The sequence below is a fragment of the Strigops habroptila genome, chromosome 4 (assembly GCF_004027225.2).
Source record: "Strigops habroptila isolate Jane chromosome 4, bStrHab1.2.pri, whole genome shotgun sequence".
NCBI lineage: Eukaryota > Metazoa > Chordata > Aves > Psittaciformes > Psittacidae > Strigops > Strigops habroptila.
The window spans coordinates 47792968-47814616 of NC_046358.1; the positions used below are offsets into that span (position 1 = coordinate 47792968).

The 21649-nt window shown below is 42.5% G+C and overlaps 1 protein-coding gene across 10 annotated transcripts in view; it reads left to right on the forward strand.

The window, feature by feature from the left end:
- SUSD6 (sushi domain containing 6) overlaps positions 1–21649 on the forward strand; it is a 95596-nt gene that overhangs the window by 18844 nt on the left and 55103 nt on the right. For 8 of the 10 annotated variants that reach the window (XM_030485407.1, XM_030485404.1, XM_030485413.1 and 5 more), the window contains one exon: positions 1793–1879. The exons of 1 other annotated variant lie outside the window; for it this stretch is intronic. The gene's annotated coding sequence lies outside the window, so the exon portion shown is untranslated. Of the gene's footprint in view, positions 1–522; positions 1643–1792; positions 1880–21649 lie in introns of those variants that run through there. One more of the 10 variants, XM_030485409.1, reaches the window with a different exon arrangement.

The window sequence follows — 21649 nt, forward strand, 5'->3', positions numbered from 1 at the left end:
CAACCCAGAAAAAAACCCCAAACCAAACAAAAAATCCACCCCCCAATTTCTGTAAATGAGCTTGAGAGTGATGTTCTTATGCTGCATAAAAATATAGATCAAGGCATTTTATTTGTAAGACATAGTAAGGTGCTCTAATGTTAATTGAAACCCCTTTAAATGAGGGGTGGGGGGAAGGTGAACATGCGTACTGTGTATATGTTGCTCTCTAATAAGCCAAAAGGCAAAAGAAAATTGGTGTGCAGTGAAGAAGACTTACCAGTAATTCATGATTCTCTGCTCTGTGGGCATTCATTATATTTGAAAGCTAAGGCAGCAACTGCCTCCAGAATAGCCTGTATAGGTTATCCTATGGTGTTGGTACACAGCCTGAGGAGGATCAATTCTCTGACAAAACACCAGCCTGGGAGGGTGATTGACATCTTTGCTTTTCAAGAGAAGTGTCAAAATTGCAGAGCATTGCTCAGAGGGTATGAAAGCTTTGCTTCTCCACCTGCCACCACATATGCCACTGGTGACCTAGTGGCCACACGTAGGTTCATCCCGAAAGCTTTAAACCCAGCTCCTCTCTGAGGGCCCCTCACTCCTTTTGAAAGTCCAAAAAGGGCATGCTGCTTGCTTCAGGATAGGGAGGCTCCTGTTTTCCCCTTAGGACAATGTAGTAGTACATCTTTATAAAACTAAAGCATTAATGTAAAGAGCTATGTGATCATGAAATGCTGCAAACTGGTTCTGTGGTGTGCAACAAAAATATGCTGGAAATTCATCGCAGGCTTTGCCCTGGCTTTGTGACCAGAGTCTAAAACAATACAAGGCTGCTATCAGAGATCCATTAAAAACCACTTCATGGGTATGGGGAGCAGGGTGGTATGATCAGGGGTTGTCTCTTTTGTGAAGTTTATGGTTATTTAAGTTGAATGAGAGACACAAAGAGGAGTTGCTAGGTTTACTTCTAATTTAATTAGCTGTGAGAACTTCCATCTCAAGTCTGTTTCTGGTGTGCTGTCTTGCAGGGCTTGCACACTTCTGAGACTCAAAAAGCTGACATTTAAGTGTGACAATGAAATGTTTAACAACAAAGGAGATCTTTAAGCAGGCTAGACAAAAATTCCTTTCAGCTGCACAGCTTTTACTTTCACTTTTGGATGACCAGTTTGCCCAGTTCTCGGTTGCTGTGCTTTCCGAAGTCGAGAAGGTTACCTTATTAATAACCATATTTTCTTATTAAGTCTTGGAATTCTTGGTATTAATGCTGAATAAAAAGGCTGTGTGGGGATAAGGTACAATAAAACATACTTGTGGTTCTTTTAGCACTGTAGAAGTAAATTTCCATTCTCTTGTGTTTGAAAGTATGCAATATTTGGTTTTGTGATCACTAGATTTTTATTTGTAGAAGTGCATGTGTGTATCTGATGGCTGGACTTACACGTATTAGAACTGCATCATTTTGGGTAGCATCTCAGAAGTTTCTATCCCATTGAAAAAAAGAATTTACAGAGCTTGAGTGGTGCTGAAAAATGTTTTCAGTAACACTCTGCTGTGCTTGAAACTGTGGTCTGTTCTCTTCTTGAGTAGTTTTGAGTATTCTTTATTTTATAGGAACTTGTGCAGTATATCTCAAACCCAGATCTGAATTTTGTGGGTAATGTCTGTATCTGAAGCATAGCTGTGTCCTAAAAACATTATGGAGCTGCTTCTACCTTTCAGCTGCGTGGCTCTTTAACATGACAGAGTGCCATTCTTATCCCCTATGTATTCACAGCTAATACTTAATTTTTTTGTGTTTTCCTAGGTGTGTGAATCAACCTATCGTCACTGAATCATCACTTTAATCATACTAACTTGACAACCATTGTATGCCAGCTTGTCTCAACACCGGGTAAGATGAAAGCTAATGCTTTCCTGACTGTTTTAAACCTGCATTTCGTCCAAATGCCCTGACTTTCCTGTAGATTAAAGTCAGAATGTGCTGTCTTCCATGTTCTCCTTCTGCAGCGAGACAGCCACTTGCTGTTAACGTTACTTCCTGTTTTGAAAGCTGGTGTTCTAAAATGTTGTTAGGGTCTGACTCTTTTGTAGCCATGCCTTTTCATTTTTCCCGGCACCTCGCTTAACCTATTTTTTTGTGGCGTTTGGATACCACAAGCTGTTTTTTACCTCGTGTTCTTTGATCCCTTACCACTCCCTGATTTTGCTGTAGAAACTGTTGCACTCTTGTCTTCCAGAATTCAGCATGCATGATAAGCCATCTGCACTGTCTGAACTTTTCTCTTGAACAGAAAATGGTTTTGTTTTGATTCCTCCCTCCCCCAACCCTGTACCTGCTCCCAAATGTTACCTTTGAAAACCTGTCACAGAAGGATCTTGCTTGTATTTTTTGCTTTAGTGGTAAGAAACTACCTGGATATGTCTTCCAGAGAGCTAAACCTGTTTTTCGGACCTCACCCTTTTATCCCCCTTTAGAGAAGGGATGTAGATTGGGGGTGGGGAGGAAATCTCTCTAATGCTTTCAACAAGGTTATTATCCAGTGCTCTAGGGGAGTCCTAGTGCTGACGAACTAATGTGAGCCTTTGTTCTGATGCTAATTAGGATAGGGATAATTCCTCTGACTACACTCTCTTCCCCTCAGATCCCTCTAGCAGCCATAAGGCATTAAGCTCCTTTGCTACCACTCTTCTTGCTGTGCTGGCCTGTTGTCCTTGTTTCCTGCAACTGCTAGAGTGCACGGGTTTGAGTTTTGAGGGGATCTCGTTAGGAGTGCTCATTTAAATCTTTTGAGATTTTGAGTGATATCTGTACACTTCAGTTAAATAGGTATCTTGGTGAATGTGTGTGTATTTTTATATCATTAAATAAATAACTTTTTGTTGATGCGAGACACATTGGACTTGAATGTATTGGCATCTTTTGTTACATGTTGGGACATGTGACTGAAAGAATGCAAGTCAGCATGTAGCTGAAACTTAAGAGGTATTTTTCCTTCTGTCTTTTCTTTCCTCCTTCCTTAGCCAGAGCAGGCAAATATTGTTTCTCAAATGCTTTTTAATACTCTTGAAGAGATTAACTTCTGATCACTAGTCCAAAGAGCTCTGGAAGTTTTCTAGGATGAATGTGTATGCTACCTATACATTGTTTTGGTTTACGCCAATGATCTGCTCCCAGTCTAAAGATGAGCTGCACAGCAGTAGAGAGAGGCACTTGAAGTCTAGGTACAAAGTGAGATATGACTTTGCATGTAATATAATACACACACACACACAAAAAAAAAAAAAAAAAAGCCCGTTAAAACTGTAAACTTATTTGTGGCTGTGGGGAAAGGGTGGTGGTGAAGATATTGGTTAGGTCTGATGTGAAATGATCGCATCAGAAAAAGCTGTTAATAATGTCTTGCAGATCAAAAAGGGAAGGGGAGAAATGTACCGAGTTAGCCTCTTCAGCCTTTCCTTAGCAGTACAAAGCTGATGAGAAGCTCATCCTTGTGCTTCTAAAAGCAGGTCTCCTACTATCGTCATTTGGTTTGTGATAGTGTTCTCTGAGGATAGATTGTCGCAATCCTCCATGGATAATCTGTCCTGAGTCTGGCTGAGCTGGCCTTCTGGTGAATTTGTAAGCGAGTTTGCAGTCTTTCACTAGGGGCTGTTCTCTCTGCAGGGTGGTTGGAGACCCTGTTTAGTGTCAGTACAGAACAGAAGGATAGAAGGGATTTAGACAAGTTAAAGATCTTCCCTAGAAGACAGAGGTTGTCTGAGTGCGTCCGTACAGCTAGCATCTGCATGTCAGCGCAATGCTCTTGTAGTGTTTCATTTTGATGGAGAATGCTTTTTCCTTACGTGGAATTGGAAAAGGCCCATGGTGATGATATAAAAATCTAATCTTTTTACAAACTATACAGTTTTTGGCTATGTAGACATAATGTCTAGATAAGGTGAGCTTGAAAAAAGTCTGCAAAAAGGTATTGGGGCAGAGGGAGAAAGGATCCAGCAGAAGATGCCCATCTGAAGAGACCGATTTCAAATGCTTTTTTGTTAGTGACTATGCAGAGCACAGTGCAAAGATAGTCCAGCAGCTCACTGATGCGGACCTGCGTGGAAGCATTAGCTGTGTGAAGGGGTTTGTCAGCGCTTCCAAACAGCAGTTGTTTTTTAAGGTCGATTCTGTTGACAGTATCCTGAAGAGACATTACTAACAGATGCATTGTGACACATTTTACGTGGGTAAAATTATGGGCTAGGCATAATCGCTTTTGCCTAGCACTATTAACCCAACAGTTGTTAAATCCCAGGAAATGCTCATTTTCAGGGTGGTGATTGCTTTTATGACCTGAACATAAAAACTGGAAGGCGTGTGTGCTGTTGGTTTTATCTTTTCTTTACTCTCAATTGGTGTATGCAGGGCACTTCCTGCAAATGAGTGCCCTGTACTTAGTTATTCATATTCTATCACTTTTGAACATCCTGCTCATGGTTTATGAAACAATTATCCTGAAATGGTGTGTGTGAGAGAGAGAGTCTGAAGCTAAGTTGCAGTACAGAATACAGGATTCCTCTCCCCCATTATTTTTATCCTGCGAAGTGGGAACAGAGGAAGATGGCAGAAGCATTTCTGAACAGCTCCTGTGCAAAGCTTCCCATAAGGCCTTGAAAGCACTCTAACCTGTGCTTTCTTGTCTGTTCCCCCTTGTCTGCTTGAACCATTTGTAACATGGAAAGCCTAAAATCCAAGTGCTTTTAAGAGTGGTGTCTGCTCTGGGGTCAGCCAGTGTTCACCTGCATCCCTTCATACATATCAGGGTTTCTCCTTTGTGTATATTTTGACCTTTTTTTTTTTCCAGGTTAGTCTCTCCTTTTTAAGTGGTAATGTAGCATGAAACTCCAGGGGCATACAAGACTTCTTGGTATTAAAAATTAAGGAAACAGTACATAATATTCAAAATCGATATGTTTTTCTCCCCAGATCTTTTTTTTCTGCTCCACTGATAGGAGGCCAGAGGGGACTTCCTCTGCCTGTTTCTTTATGTATGAACTGAGAGTTTGAATTCTAGATGAGAGCATGCTGGATTTTTAGTGGGTTTTTTGGTGCTTATTTTAAGGTAACTCGAGGGACAGCTTAACCCTTGTGATTCTCTGGTTTAATCTCCGATTGAGAGGAAGGAAGACTGGTTTTCAGCAGCCACCACATCATGAAGACAGTATTTTGTTCCATTTAACCTGTGTCAGTTGCCTCTTCCCACCTCCTCCTCACTTCCCCCCCAACATTTTGTGGAACTGACACTTCTTGATTGTGGTTTTTCATCTGTATTTATCCCATATGAAGCTATTTTTTTTAATTAGCATGTTTTAGTCATCAACGAACACATTACAAAAAGGCTCTTTGACTTTCAATGTGACAAACAACTTGCTGTGTATGAGAATGGGAAGATTACCCTGCATAACCCTGTGCTCCCTGACTGATTCCTCTCCAGCTCTGTAACCTTAAAAGCCAGTTGTGTTTACAGGTAGAGCTTAGCATTTTGGGGAGTGCTTGGGTCAAACTAGCTGGTTATCCCGTATCTCGCCTAATCTTGGAGTGGCACGTTGGAATGCAGCACGACCTCTGGGTGCTATTTCCCCTCTGACTGTAGGAGAGGATCAGGCTCTGACCTTATGTTCCTTAAACAGGAGTTGCAGTGAGGCAAAGTGTCCTCACATGGGATGTATAGATTGAGGTACTTCTGTATGAGGATGTGTCCTTAGGTGAAAAGGAAAGTGTGCCTGGAGGAATGCGTGTTGCTAATGTCCTTGCTGTGGCTGTTGAAGGAAATTGGCAGTATAGCTGGTCTACTATCTCACTTGCTGAAATCCTCTCTTCTCTTTACCTTTCCAACAGGAAGGGCTTTGCAGTTCCTAACACAAAGCAGTTTTCTCCAGCAGTTCAGCAAATCCGTTTCAAGAATCCCAAGAAAAGACAGCTATTTGTAATAGGCATCAGAGCTATTGATATGTAGCTTACTTTTGGGGCAAGGACTCGCCTCTGTTGGTGGAGGGACAGTTTCATGGCAGTGAGAGCCTGGGGTGAACTCATCAATGTAAAATACTCAGTGAAGTAAAAACCTGGCTACAGCTTATCTTCTGTTTGAGAGGTACATCACCTGAAGATAGGCCTGTTGCAGAATAGGTTGAAATCTGTCAGTGCCTCCATTTTGTGTTTTAAATGATTCACAAGAAACACCTAGAGTCTTTGGAAGGATTTAGGTGTGTTTTTATTGGTGGTATTTATTTGTTTGTTTATTAGCTAAAACCAAGCTGCTCTGCATAAAGTGTGAGGCAGCACAAGGAGGTGGGAAAGGAGATGTGTATTGTACTTACAAGACTTTTGAAAGGGCCTGAGCACTGAAGTTGGAATATTTGAAGCATTTGAGCCACTGAATGTTAACAGTTGGCACTAATGTGCTTCTGACCTCTGGAAGCATGGCTGAGAAAGTAGTTCTGGTTGCTCCTTGTAAGTTGATTTCTATTGTCTTGGTTGATCTGTGTACCTGTGACTGGTCTTTTCCACTGTCTCCAACGGTGAGTATACTAATGCTGACTAAAGAGGAAGACTTGAGTTAGAAATACTGCTTCTTTCGGAATGATGCACGTGCTGCAGCCTCTCCAAGCATTGTTCCAGACAAGCCTTGCTGAATTTGAGATATGTGATAAGGTTTTTATGTTTTTCCCCCGAAGTATTTGGTGGCATGCAACCATATTTGCTAAAGCAAGCTGGATTTTTATAGTCCTCCTGCATTGTGCATTTAACTGCTGCATAACTGACTCCTGCTGTTTCAAGCATACATTGATTTTTTTTTTTTTTTTTTTTCCTTTTTTATGCCAACTGTTTAACAGATTCCCAGTACTCAGGGGAATTTTGCACCCTTTTTCTGCTTAAAGTAGTACTTGGAACTGTTGAGAGAGATTATTCAGCTTAGCCAAGTCTTAACAAGGGCATGTGCGTATCTTACATTCTATAAAGATGTAGTGGGCGCTCACCAGTTGCTCAGAGAAGTTCAAGGCAACATTTTCTTCCCTTTCAGCACCTCATTTAATTCCCACAAGTGGTGGATTTTATAGGATGAATATAGTAAAGAATGCGGAGCACTTTTATTTTTATCTTCCAAGCTGTGAAGATCAATATTGGATGTAAAATCAGTATATTCTACCTAGACTTTTTTTTTTTTCTTCTGGGACTCATGATTATCTTAGCCTTTCTTGTCTTTGAGATTTTCTCTGTCTCCTTTTTGCCTGTGAAGCCAAAAATACTGCACTGGTGATGGTAGAATTTGTTATAAGTGTAGAAGGCAGCCTGTTTTTCAAGCGGAAGCAAATTTTGGGAGATACGTGAGGTTAAGGAGGAGCCAGGAAGATATTTTAAGCAGGCTCTTTGAAGCTGGCTTAACTCACTAGTTATAGTGGGATGAGCACATGAATTCAGAGTTCTTTCAGACTTGCACTGTGAGAGTGATGGCTGTAACAACCTCTGTACCTGATGTTTGAAAGACTGGTGCAGAGATCCTCTCCCTTTTTTGGGGAAGGGAAGGAAAATAAGAATATTGCAAACAGGGTATGTAAAATCCCTTGGTGAGTGTGACACTGTGCCTGCTACCAAGGAATTGGAAGTTGAGAAAGGTATTTAAATTACACTGCCAGCGAGAACAGACTGACAGCTCCAGTGGCTGAGGCTCTATTAGCTTCTCAGAAGAAAAACAAGTGAGGTTAAGAGGTGATTAGCGTAGGCAGTGTTAATGCAAGCTTTGCATAGTGCCATGAATGGGGTGTAGTTGTTGCCTGGGCTTCTCTACCTGCTTCCTGCCTATCAAAGCCTCTAGCATCTGCAGGAAATGGAGCAGCAGGCTAGATGAGCTTGTTTTGCATGTGAATTTTTGCATATCAATATGCTTGGAATTTTTGAGGGTAGATCAGTTCCCTCACTATGTCTCTGTAACCAAAATGTAATCTATAGTTTGCTAGCCAATGCTCTCTTTAACTGTGATTAACAAATCACAGTTAAAGGCCAGTAACATGCAATGGAGGAAGGTAGGGAAATAAAAAGCACGTAAAAATGTAACTCTTTAAAACTGAACTAGCCTGTTTCTTTTATGTGAAGCTGCTCTTAGAAAGATGATCATCTGAGTATTCTTGGGAAACAAACCTTGCCAACAATCTCCTAGTCTTCAGGTGTCCAGGAACTGCTTCTTGGAAAAGACAATGTCGCTTAGCTTCCTGGTGAGAAAGAATTAATTTTGGTTGTGAAAAGTCAGAACGATAATGGTTGGACCTCCGGAGCTACTATAGACCCAACTTCCTGCTTGGAGCAGACATTCAGATTGTGTAGGTCTGGATACAAGCAGTGGGTCTGGATGCCTTACATGATGATTTAGGCTGTACGTAGTAGGTGAGTGTCCCTCATGAGATCTTTCCTCAAGGGAAACGCTGAGCTTGGTTCCCCATGAGTGAAATCACTGCTACTGGCCAGAGAACAACAGGAGGCTCAAAAGAGGGTGGGAAAGGCTTCTCTGAAATCCACATGTTTAGATGATACTCAGCTGGCTGCTGGGGTCTGGGCTATAAGGCCCTTTATTATTATTTCTGTCTCTGTAGAATATAGATCCAGGAATAAATGGTAAGAGGTTGTAGGTGTCTTCTCAAGAGAAGCTGTTGTGTTTAACACAGGAAGAAGGAGGATTTCTTGCCTTGAGTTCTTGTCTTGTATCAAGTAGAAACATCTTTGCTCGTCTGGATGTGACAACTTCTCTCCCTTCCTTCCTACCCTCCTTCATCCTCTGATGAAAGCATGTATTCAGGACATACATGTCTAAGAACAGATAAAACATTTCCATCTATATAAACATCATGTTTTCAAACACCACTGCAGTTCCTCATGCTGTTGATTGTACACCATGGGGGTATGGGTGTTATTATTTGGCCATAGGTTTTTGCCTTTAGGCTGTGTTTGGCAAAAGAAGTTTTAAGTAAATTCAGTCAAGTTTATTTTGGTATTAAAAGCTTAAACCCCATTATTTTTCCTTGGTACTTCTCTGAAGGAGATACTGCTGGGGTGAGACTTGCACTTGGCTGTGTTTTATAGGTAACCCTCTGTAACATAGGATGAGCTTCTTTGCTGTCTTCTGGAACAAGAACAGCTAAAGTACAGAAGCAAAACTCATTGAGTAAAAATGGTATGTGGATTTACTTCCACATTTAATGACCATTTCCAGTGTAATAGGGCGTAATGCGTGGCTGCCGCATGCCTTGGTACTGCGGTGTGTGACTTCATTATGTTGTGGTTTTCCCAGTGTGTGCCTGTAAGGTTGCCAAGCTTTCAGCTGGTGGTGCAGGGTTGTGCCAGCCACACCTGGCACATGGGGAGGTAGTGACCTTCTACGTGTGTGGGGAGGACCAGAGTTTATGTACTGCACGGGGCGGGGTGGCAGGCATTGGCATTCCTGTAGCTGGACACAGGAGTCTTTTATTCATTTAGTCATTCAGTCTCAGATAATTGCCAAACTTGGGAATACAGGGCTGTTACCTGGCCTGGAAAGAAGAACAGTCTTAATGCAGAAATGCTGTTCATGGGTGGAAAATGTTAAGGTAGAAAGAAGCAGATAGGGGTCTCTGCTGCTGCTGAGCCAGTGGTGGTCTCTGGAGTGCCTTGCTCCTCATGGTGTTGCAGGCTGTGGAAGAACATGTTTTGCTGTAGTAGGCATCAAATAAAACACTCAGTTTATCTAGAATGCAAACATGGAGTGATAGCTATGCCACAGAGGAAGATTTGTACGATTGTCTGTTGAACAACAACTCAAGATACTTTGTCCTGTGGGGGGTGGGGTTTTTTTTGGGTTTTTTTGTTGTGGGGTTTTTTTTTTGTTTGTTTTTTGTGTGTGTTTGGTTTTCGTTTGTTTGGGGTTTTGTTGGTGTTGTGGGGTTTTTTTTGTTTGGGTTTTTTTTTTTTTTTTTGTGTGTGTGTTTTTTTTTTTTTTTTTTTTTTTTTTTTTTTTTTGTCTTGAGATACCAAATACCTAAGTTTGAGGTATTTGTCTTTGTTCTGGAGGAAGGTGAATTTAAGCATCTCTTAAGTAGTAGCACTTGAGCCTTACCTGCTTTTGCATCATCAAATGGATGTACTTCATTGGACAGGAGAGCTGAAATAGAATCATAGAATGGTTCAGGTTGGAAGGGACCTTAAGATCATCTAGTTCCAACCCCCCTGCCATGGGCAGGGATGCCTCACACTAGACCATGTTGCCCAAGACTCTGTCCAACCTGGCCTTGAACACTGCCACGGATGGAGCATTCACAACATCTTTGGGCATCCTGTTCCAGTGCCTCACCACCCTCATAGTAAAGAACTTCTTCCTTATATCTAACCCAAACTTCCCCTGTTTAAGTTTAAACTCATTTAAACTCCCTTGTCCTGTCACTACAGTCCCTGATGAAGAGTCCCTCCCCAGCATCCCTGTAGGCCCACCTTCAGATACTGGAAGGCTGCTATGAGGTCTCCACGCAATTTCCCTTCTCCAGGCTGAACAGCCCCAACTTTCTCAGCCTGTCTTCATATGGGAGGTGCTCCAGCCCCCTTATCACCCTTGTGGCCCTCCTCTGGACTTGCTCCAACAGCTCCATGTCCTTCTTATGCTGAGGACACCAGAACTGCACACCTCTCAAGTGTGTCAAGGTCCCTCTGGATGGCATCCCTTCCCTCCAGCGTATCAACCGAACCACACAGCTTGGTGTCATTGGCAAACTTGCAGAGGGTGCACTCGATCCCACTGTCCTTGTTGCTGACAAAGATGTTGAACATGATCGGTCCCAACACTGACCCCTGAGGGACACCGCTCGTTACTGATCTCCAACTGGACATTGAGCCCGTTGACTGCAACTCTACATGCGGCCATCCAGCCAATTCTTTATCCATCGGGTGATTCATCCATCAAATTGATGTTTCTCCAGTTTAGAGACAAGGATGTTGTGTGGGAAAATACTTGGTGTTTAGAAAACAAAACAAAAAAAATGCTGTTGCTCTGGGGTTTGTGAATGCCTGATGAGCAGTGGTTACTTAAAGGGACTCGCTTAACTGGGAAATCCTGCCTTTGTCTGAAAAAATTGTCTACATCTGTTCATGTAAGATTGGAGGGTGAAATGTTACTTTCTCCTTTCAGATCATAGTGCACTCATTGACATAGGTATGGTCATTTTGATATCTCGCAGGATAAATCTGGTCCTTCCAGGTTTGGAGGCTTGGCTGTGCCCCTGTTTTTCCTTGTGGTTCTTGAGGTAATGAGCAACCGAGCTATCATGAGTCTAAAGTTCAGATCATGGCAGAGCAGCTTGGGGCCATCTCTTAATACCTGAAGCTCCTTTTAATTTACAGAAGAAAAAAATAAATCCTTTAATTACTGGATAGATGACAAATATGAGGATCAAAGTGAGACTTTTGAGGCAAAGCTTAACTGCTTGTAAGCCGGAAGTAATCATAGCTCTCCTTGCTAATGAAGTTTAATGTTGGGACTACAGAGCTGAGAAGGCAGACTTGGGAAAAGACAATGTGAAAGACATATTTTTATTTTTTTTTTTTGTCAGCCCTGTGAAATACCAGCCTTTTGCCCTCGGCCTCTTTACCCTTGGCAGAGGACAGGTGCCACATGCAGAGTCATTTTGGCCACTGCCACTTCCTGCAGTCCTGTGTGCTTGCTTTGGGGTCACCCACACAACTGGTGGCTTCTTTTCAGGCTTCCATTGCTTTGTGCCCTCCAGAGCAAAGGGGACACCATTCCCAGGTCTGGATTCAGGTCACCCTAAAATGGACAGGCGGTCCCAAGTTCCACACATGAAAAACAAATGGATTCTTTTTTTGTCTCCACAAAAATCTGCCTTTCCTGAAAACAGTAAGAAGGTGGTTTGATCACTGTTAGGCACAAGCAGAATTAATGATACTAGACAAAAAAAGAGCCTAGAAATGTTTATAGGGAAGTCCATATTTAATCTCTCCCAGTAGCCTTTGGCTTGCTTAAAGCTATGCTACAACCTTTCTGATTTCCAAGGCTATTGATTGCCCCCCGTGTCTGAAAATTCATTTAATTATGTGATGCTTTTGCTGGCAGTAAGTCTTCCTTTTCACTTGGAAGAAAGGTAGACTATACATCTTGCTAGAAATTGTTTGGGAGTAACTTCTGGTGGCATGGAAAATTTTAAGTAAGAATAACATCAGCTGTGTGCAGAAAAGCCTGAGTTGCAGAAGCCTTTAAATACAGAAGCCTGCATCCAGCTTTCAGCTTCCACACAAGATTGCTACACCACATGAGTGCACTGTTTCTGCTGCCGTCTGGTGTGAAATGTATCCTTTTATAGTAGGACCATCAGTAACTGAAGGAGGGCAAAACATGGGAGAAAATGAGACTTCATTCTACAAACTTAGCATCAAAAGCTGCCTTTTATGAGCATAAAGATGAAGCTCCTGGTCCTAAGATGAGACTGCTAGCCTCCTCTCTCAGTAAATACTTAGCCTGGCAATAGCTAAAATGCAGATATCTCATTTCTTTTTCCTGCTAGCACTTTCTGCCTATGAGGGTGTTAATCAGACAATTGTTGTCTGTGTCTCTTCCGTGGTGCACTCCTTTTCTTCTTACTGCTTGTGAGGAGGCTGAAAAAGCCTTGCTGTCTTAGCAGGGGACTTGAACTCCACATGAGAACTATACACCAGGTACCTGGGAGACTCTGCCTTTTTGTCTCCCTGTAAGCAAATGCTTGGCTCTGCTGGAGACACTTGTGGATTGCTCTGTGTGTAGGAGTGCTCATCTCTGGGTTTCTTGCCTGAATTCCCTTCCATGAGCAGAAAGTGAATGCAAAGCGAGATGTGTGGGTCGGGGCAGTAATGTAGCTGGACTTGGACTGGAGTGTTTTAAAGGGATGGAGGGGATAGACAGGGACATGTTGTGACCTGGATGGATCTGGGAAACAATGCTGGCACTAGTTAATCTGGCCTGTCATTTTCCATTTCATTTATTCCTGGCTCTTGATTGTCAGAGTAGGCTTTTATACTGTGTTCTCTTTGTGGCTTAGGCTGCTGAGCATTGCTGTAAAATCCTTCTAATCCTTTTTGCTAGCAGTCTCTTGCAACGAAAACTCAATTGATAAAGCGAATACTTGAATTTCAGAGAGCAAGTGTGGATTCAGATTTGGGAAGAAAAACACTGGCAAATATGGTAGTCCCTTGTTGGGAGTGAGGTATTTTTACAATAAGTGAATTAACTTGTGTGCTATATTTTGACAGCTATTGAGGGATTTTGCTAGTGCCAGCGGTCTTATCTCCCTGCACAAGACTTTCACAACTAAATGATACTCACCGTTTGAGCACTAGGTGCTCAAATAGAAAAAGACCTTATTGATCTGGGGTTTTTAAAGAGATAACGTAGATGTGTTCAGATTGTCCCTCTTGCCTTATAACTGCCGTGTGGCAGACCTGTATGTGGCGTAGAACTGCTGAATTAGAAGCTTTCTCAGCTACTGTGCCTGTGTTCTGCAAAATACTATAAAGCATTGCTGCCATGTACTTGCCGCACATTTGTTGAAGAAAGACGTGTTCTTGGGTGCTCTGATCTGAACCAACTGTGTTAGTTGCAGTTTTGTGCAGTGCTTTTAGGGAAATGAGGATGGCCTCTCGATAGCAGTTGAGATTTACTGTGCTAACCATGCTTACTGCTGCCAAATACCTCACAGCTCCAGAGCGTTACAGTAATCTGGTGGCAACAAAACTGGTCTTCCAGTATTGAAGCTCTGACTGGACTGTGGATAAACCAGTCTTTTGTTAGGGCTAAGCAAAACTCCTACAGGAGTGTTCTCATCCTCCTAATTCTGGCATTCTTTCATGAAAAGTACTCTGAGCTTGACTGACTGGGCCAGAATACTGGCAGCACTGGTTCTTCAGAAAGCCGAATCTGGATTGGGAATGATGGGGCTGGAATGGGGGAAGGGAAACAGGCATTTTCCTCTCTTATCTTGGAAGGAGTGACCTATTACTTTTGCTTTTAAATATGAATGAACTCATTCTCCCTACTTTAGCTACCAACCATATGGTATTCCTGGTAAAAGTAGCAGATGTTCCTCTCTTGCTGTGTTTTGCTTTGTTACACAAATTCTCTTTGTTTTCAATCCTGTCTGCAATGGACTGTAATATTTTTCAGCTCCAGTGTTTCAGGTTATTGCTCTGAATTTCTAAATGTGTATTTACAAATAACACAGGGTCTGCATGAAATGTTGCTTGGATTGTGGATCTGATGTGTTTATGTGTGTATAAGTGGTAATTGAATCCTGTGTTCTGGATCAGTATGCTCAGCTGAGTAGTTTCTCCATCTGTTTTGCTCTTAGTTATGTTCTCTGTACTTTGTTCTTAAACATAAAACAGGATGTTCCACCCCACCTTCTTTGTGGTAATTTGGTTTGGTTTTGCTAGCGAATGCAATTTCTTTGCAAATCTTCATCAGTTTGTATCCCAGAGCAGTGTTGTTCTAGTGAGAGAAAATGGGGACTTTTTTGCACATAAGTGATTGTTTTCTATATATATTCTCCCTGCCAGGGTAGTTGTTTGACCGCTTGTGTACTCATGAGCTGCTGTTCCAGTTTAGCAGTGGCGGGCTGCAGCAGGCAAATGCCTGAGTGCCAGATAGACCATGACATCCCACAGTCTGGATACCGGAATTGGAGGATTGCACCCACAGTTTTTACCTGTTGTGTCTTTGCATGGGGTATGAAGCACTTGACACAACACTAAAAGAAACTTCAGTCCTTGCTGTTGAAAATGACTCAGTTCTTCATAAATATAATTTCATGTATTCCTAGGAATGCTCATGTGGGAAGGGGCACATTGCTCTGCCACTGGAGATCTGTTGCCCTAAGGCAGTATCAGAGGCTGGCTGAGCCTGCGGTCCTGCGCTGACTTGTGTGTACTTTATTGCACGTGCAGCTGGAACCAGCAAGGTTATGAACTGAGCACTTCTGAGGGCTTCTTGTCTGGGTGTAGATGAAGACAGCTCCTTCTTCTGTGCCTGTAAATCTTGTGGTCAACGTTTCTTTTTTTCCCCTGACCAGGGACCCTGTGTGCTACTCTTCTGTGTAAAGATAAGTGTGTATCAGTATTGATGTATTTACTAAGGAGGGTGTCAGAAGAATGTGGTGGTAGAAATTTATGATTTCTGGAATGGGGTTGAGGATTTTTTGTTAATATCAAGGAAGCTGCCTTGGTTTAACAAGAAAAACTTTTCCATAGTTCAGTGAGTATACATTGATGGGATTGATTAAGGTAAAAATCAAATACTAGCTTTGTCCTCCCTTCTTGAGAGACTGCAAGTACCAACTTTCTGCACATACGAAGGACTGTGGAGCAGTTCAAAGCGTGCGTGTGGGTGTTTGTGCTCACTGGTTAATGCGATACTGAGAGGAGGCACTAGCACAGGTCTTGTGAGCAATCTGTTGATGTGTTGTCTCTTGCTTTACTCAGAAAGGCTTATTGCAGTGCATGGCTCAATTCCCTTTTCAGGAAAACATGAGCCTCTAGAGGAGGGATTCTGTCTTTCTAGTGAAGGAAGCAGAGGTAGAGGAGGTGTTTGTCTCAGGGCCTGAGGGGTTTGCCTCAGACCATGCGCTGAAGCTGTTCTACCAAGCTGCCCTTTCCATCTGTGCTCAGAAATCACTAGTAATCTTTGAAAGACGTGTGTCTGGGTGCTCTTGGGCTGTCTGTTTTCTGTTTGGGCTGTAAGTCACCTGTGATGGTGTGTTTGTACAGTGCTGCTTAGCACGTGAGGTCATGTGGCTGCTACGTTCAGTGAGATAAGGTGGTCTTGCAGGCAGCTTTAACTGCGAAATACTGTAGTTTGCAGGTAGTTCCAAACTTGGTGTGGCTCCTTGGGCCACACTGTTTTAGCATCTGCTCATGTATGAGATGGAAACCTAGAGGACTCCTTGTCTGAAGGAGGAAGGGAGCATTTGAGGGCACTGGGATTAATGATAGAGTTATTCAGTTATGATAGATTGCTCTAAAATTTTAATGCCTTCCTTAATAGAAGACAAAACCCACAGGAGTGAAGCCTGCTGATAGCCATGTTTGGGAGCAGGCTCTGGTTTCCTGAGAATCCCGCTTGGGACAGTTAAAAGGATGCAAGGAGGCAGCAATTTCATCTTTGTCCTAATCAAAAGAGCAAACAGCTGCACCGGGGATGGTAAAATGCAAGAAAAGGCCAGATAAATGCTAGGACTTCAAGAAAAGACAGGGATCTCTTCTTAAGGGTCTTGTTTGTATTACAAAAGTAACTACAGTCTTACTGGTACGGCCAGAATGTACATCCTTTAAACAACAAAAAATGAGGGGGTGGGCAAAAAAAAGAAGCATAAGCTCTGATGGACAACATCAGTGTTACAGATGACTGGAGATATTATGTAGTAAACCCATGTTCTCTGTCCTACTGGTCTCAGTATCCTCCCTATTGCCATTGTAGTCCGTGCTGCAGGCATGCTTTGGCCTAGTATCAAGCTTTGGAAGGTATGTCCAGCCACAGCTCTTGATCTCAGCCAAGGAGGGGTGCACAGGTTCTGTCACACAAGGAGGCATTTCCAACCCTAACTGTTCTATGATTCTATGACTAAACTGGGGAACTGTTAACAAAAGAAGTCCTCCAGAGGCCCCCCCATTCTATCCCCCCAAAAAAGCAAAACCAAACCATCACCACAAAAGCCACACACTTTCTGAACATACATCTGGCATGGGAGAGGAGTCAGTTTGCTCCTCTTTCCCTGGAGCAGGAGATTCCTGTGTTCCCATTTACAGTGTTTTAAGGAAGCCTGATGCAGGTTATCTGTGGTGTGATGATATTCCCTTACATGAAGAAACATAGCCTCCATTACCAGTGTGCAGTTCACCTCTGCGCTGAGCTCCAAAATGAGCCTATAGCTCAGCCCTTGTGGAGGGGGTGTGTGCCTGCACAAGTCTCGTTAGACTGCTAATGCTGCAGCCGCACAGGACCTTTGCAAAATGCACAAAGTAACTGCCCTCAAAACCTTACAAACTCATTCCTATATGCCCGGGGCGGTTTCTGCAGTCATGGGAAGTCCTGGAGACATTGTTAATGAGTTCAGCTGAGGAAATAGCACAAGCAACTGTGGGAGAGGGAGGGCTCGCCCTTGCTTGTGAAGCGTGAACTGGAGTGTGTGCAGAGAGGGTAAGGAGGTGTGGTGGTAATCTTAAGAAGTAACGAGAGAAAAATGAAAGCAGAGGACTTGGAGAGGAGGGAAAGAGCTGGGAACTGGAGAGGGGGGCCATTGGCAAGGAAAGTCTTAGTCTTTGCTCCTTTCATAAATCTGGTTTTATAAATTTATAAAGTATCAAGCTGATGTCAGTGACTAGCTATAAAAGAATAAAAAGGGAGTTAAATATTTACTGATAAGAATTTGAGGGAAGCCTGTTTCCAAGCAGTCTTGCTCTTTGACTCTTGCTTCTGAGCCAAATTATTGGCATTTTCTGGAACAGAAATAGCTCATGTATGTGAGTGACCTTTTAATTTCCTTTTCAGTCTTCTGAATACACTGTAATGAACAAAGAAAGCATTAAGAACAGGCGTGGTGCAGATTTTATTGCATGTTTGCAATACACCGAATGGCTCTGGATTTCTTTTGGGTGTTAAATAGCAAGAACCTACTGTTAGAATAAGATCACAGGGAACCAGTTCTTTAAGCTGAACTCTTTTACCAGTTCAGATTAAAGAAGTGGTACCTCTCTCCTCGTGATAGTAGCTCATGATATCTTTGTAGCAGCGGTCGTTTTTGTTCTGTGTTTGTACAGCATCTAGCACAGTGTGCTAGGTTTCTAGGCTCCAGTTTCTGCCTCCCTTTGCCCTGCAGATGCTAATGAGGCAAGAAGTGCTTGTGAAGGGCTTTTTTGGCCTAGTTGCATACCTGTCTGAAGCAAAAGTTTATCCTTTGGCATTGTGGCCCAGGCTTTCTGTCTTCATCTCTTCCCTTGCCTTGACTTTCGTAGTGAGTCACAGCAACTAGCTGTTAGGTGAGAAGGGATGTTAAAAAGCATGTGCTAAAGAAAAGGGGATAAGCAACGATGTTTCAGCCAAGAGGCTTTCACTGGGTGAGGGGATGAGGGAGGTGTGAGCAGTGGAGGAAGAAGCAGCATGAGATCAGTGGGCTTCTTACGGCACAGCATTAAAAGATCCCACAACTAAAAACTGATCTAACCTTTCCTTCCTGTGTGTCTTACAAGAAATGCTTTCCATGTAAGGCAAGGAGAGCCTACTGCAAGGAAGCATGTGGCTGTCATTTATTTTGGAAAATGTGTCTCAGCATTCAAACAGAAGAAAACAGACCAGACAGACCTGTGGTAGCTACAGCCTTTATTGCCCACGTTTATGCTATTTAAAAGCTAGTCTTCTCCAACTTGATTTTAGTGAAATAACAGGCTTGTCTACTGGCTACTTGTGAGGAGAATAAGCCAAACATTGTTGGGGATAGGGATGACATTTTTCAAGTCAACATAATTGTATTACCCAGCTGATGGTAAGCCACAACCCTTCCAGAAGGCTTCTAGAGTTTGGTTTGACTGGTAAATGATTTCTTATGCAGGTCACCTATACAAAGGAGCCTGAAGTTCAGGTGTGGTTTTAAAAAGAAGTGTTGATTATGTTAATCACTTCTCTGAAATTCTTCAAGATGGCTCATTACCCTGATACCCTTTTTCCTTCATACTTTTTTCCTGGCCTGCAGTAGTGGAGGAAAAAACATGTCTAGGAAGTGGGGATTTAAGCATTTCTTGTCTAAACAGCAGTCTTCCTTTTGCTTCTTTAAATGAAGGTGTTTGCAGACCTTAGGTTAATATTCTTAATATCTAAAGAAAATTCCAACCCTTAACATTGGCTAATTCCATGAACTGGACCCTCCCAATATTGATAATACTAAGGCATGTCTCCTGTCCAGTCTCTTCCTCAGATTTTTTTTTAGGCTTCTGCAAAGTCTGAGAGTCTCATTGTACATCGTGCATCTTTTGTTGCAGTATCTTTCACATTATACTAGCATAGGTCTTAATTTACCAGTCTCAAACCTTTTGCATTTTGTGTGTAGGCCCGGGTGAACATTGTCATCTGTTGATGATTGTTTTGTAGGTGAGCTCTATGGCCTGCTTTCAAGAATGTGCAGTGGGTGTTGAGCATTACCATGCTCTGAAATGATGTAGCCCTCACGAGGCTGGTTCTTTCCTCTTGCTGAATTTCTTCATTCTCATCAAATCAGGAGTCCTTCTTGCAGTTAGGAAGTCTGATGGTCATGCTTATTTCCCTAGGGAAGAAAGCAAGCAATACTTTGAGGTTGGGCATCTTGCAACTGCTGACACTGCAGGCCATCGCCTGCTCTGCAGATGCTTCCACTTGCAAGGAGAAAAGCAGTGTTTGCAAGGAATAATTTAGTGTTCCCTTGATGATGGTGGTGTTGGGGGTGTACCCAGGAGTTCTACAGCATCCTCCCTCCAGCTGGTCTTCACCTCTTAAGAAGAGGAACTTATGTCATGTGATGCAGAGTTCTGACATTGAAACCTGCTGTTGGTCTTGTGAAAAAACCCAACAACTTTTTTTGGTCAGAAATAAAGATTTCTGAATGGGAATGCTTCCTCGAAGAACTGAAACTCTGCCCTATTACACTTGTTTCATAGCAAATGTAGCCTAAATACAATTAGCTGCTTCAGATTTGGTTAGTTGCAAGGAACTCGTGAACACTATCGATGACTTTGATGTAAATAAGGCATAGCCATGCTTGACAGAGAAGATGAAACTGTGCCCTGGTCTCTCTGAAGTAAGTTGTTGGGCTCTGACCTCACCAGCAGGCCCCTTTCAAAAGGGCCAGTAATAGTGTTTCATTGGGATGTCTTTCCATTTCCAGGGTGGTGTGAAGCAGCCTTTGCTGTGCTTCCCAGCACTATACTCTCTGAGGATTGTGATTTGGACGTGGTGGGGAGGCTGGAGGGGGAAATGAGCCTGCAGGACTGCTGCTAGAGGCCAGGAAAGGGGATGTGGCTGTTGGAGAAAGGGCTTCTGATAGCTATTGTGCTCTGTAGTATGCTGTAAGAAGGGTGGTTTCCTCAAAATGTGCGTTATAGCATCCTGTGGAGCCTTAATGGAGCTATTTATTTTCCACAACGCAGGCTTCTATTTGGGCCCGTCAGTCTGTCCGCCCCCTGCTTCCCTCTACATCTGAAACAGTGACTTCATGAGGAGAGTAGATCCTGAAGTGCAAAGGGAGACAAGCTAGTTTGCTGTCCAGAGCCAACTGTTGCTTACATCTCTTAAATGTCATGTTCAGATCACCCAGAAAAGCAGTTTTAGATGAGCTAGAATGTGTGTACGAGCAGATGAAGGCTAGCCTTTACATTGAGGACAGCTTGTAAATGGCCTTTTAAAATATGCTCATGGAAGCCCAGACAATTGCAAATGGCAGACCACAAACTCCTCTGGGTACTGCTGTTGTACATGACATTCACAATGCAGTCTTTCCTTGAACTTTATAGGTGGAGCTACAGAAGACATCTGTGTTTTCTGTTGTGTTGGGTTTGGTTTTTTTGGTGTCCCATTCCCCCCCTCCAATTGTTTCTCTGTGCATGTAGAGAAGAGAAGTGAGGTTAAATTAAAAAAAAAAAACAAAACAAAACTGTTCCTTTGTGGGGACCCTTTCTGGAAACTGTGCATAATGTGTTCTTTTCTTGTGGAGAAGAGTGAGAAGCTCGGTTAACTTGTGTGTATGAGATAGTTGCCAGACCGTTGATATTTAGACCTTTCTGCAAGATGCAGGTTTTCTTATTTGTAATGCATGCCTTAAATTAAGTGGTTGCTCTGTTTCTTTAAAACTGTTGCTCTAGTGCTGTTACTTTACTGTTACTTCCTATTTTCTCTTCAAAGAAGCATTACGGAATTGTTGATCAAGTTTCGGATACTGATGTCAGGCTGTCTGCTTCCTTCCACACACGTGCAGCATTTGTAGGAACTAACATTTGTCTCTGTATGGTTTTTATTTGAAATGTTTGGCCTTAGAGGAAGAGGAAATTGGTAACACTGAAAGATGGAGCCAATGGCTTTAGCTTGTTGTTTTTCAGCACTGTCTTAGACTGCAAAGGCAAAAGAACAGCTTTGGTGAGGACAACTGCTGGCTCTCAAAAGACTAAATTGCATGTCAGATTGACAAAATGGGGAAAACAAATTTCATCTTAAGAGTGCAGTAAGAAAGGAACTGGGTGTATTCCCTTGGAGAAACTTACTTGAAAATAGATTATAGAAACATGGAAGTCCTCTGCTGTTGAAAGTAATTTTAAATCTTCATCTTGCAGTTGGTGGGTTTGCATAATAATTTCTCTGTTCTCTAAGCTCTTGTAGCTGATCTTTGTGCTGCTGCTTGGAGCACTATGTTGCAGGTAAAAACATGAAGAGGATGATTTTTATACCAATTCTAATAACCTTTATTTAATCAATTCACTCTAAGGGATTCTTGTTTCCAGAGACAGGAAATTGCTTGAGGATTACTGGCTGTGGCAGGACCTTTATATTTATTTGAGAAATGTCGAAGGGGGTGGTGGAGTGGTGTATATTGGTCTTCCTTTAAAGGCAGT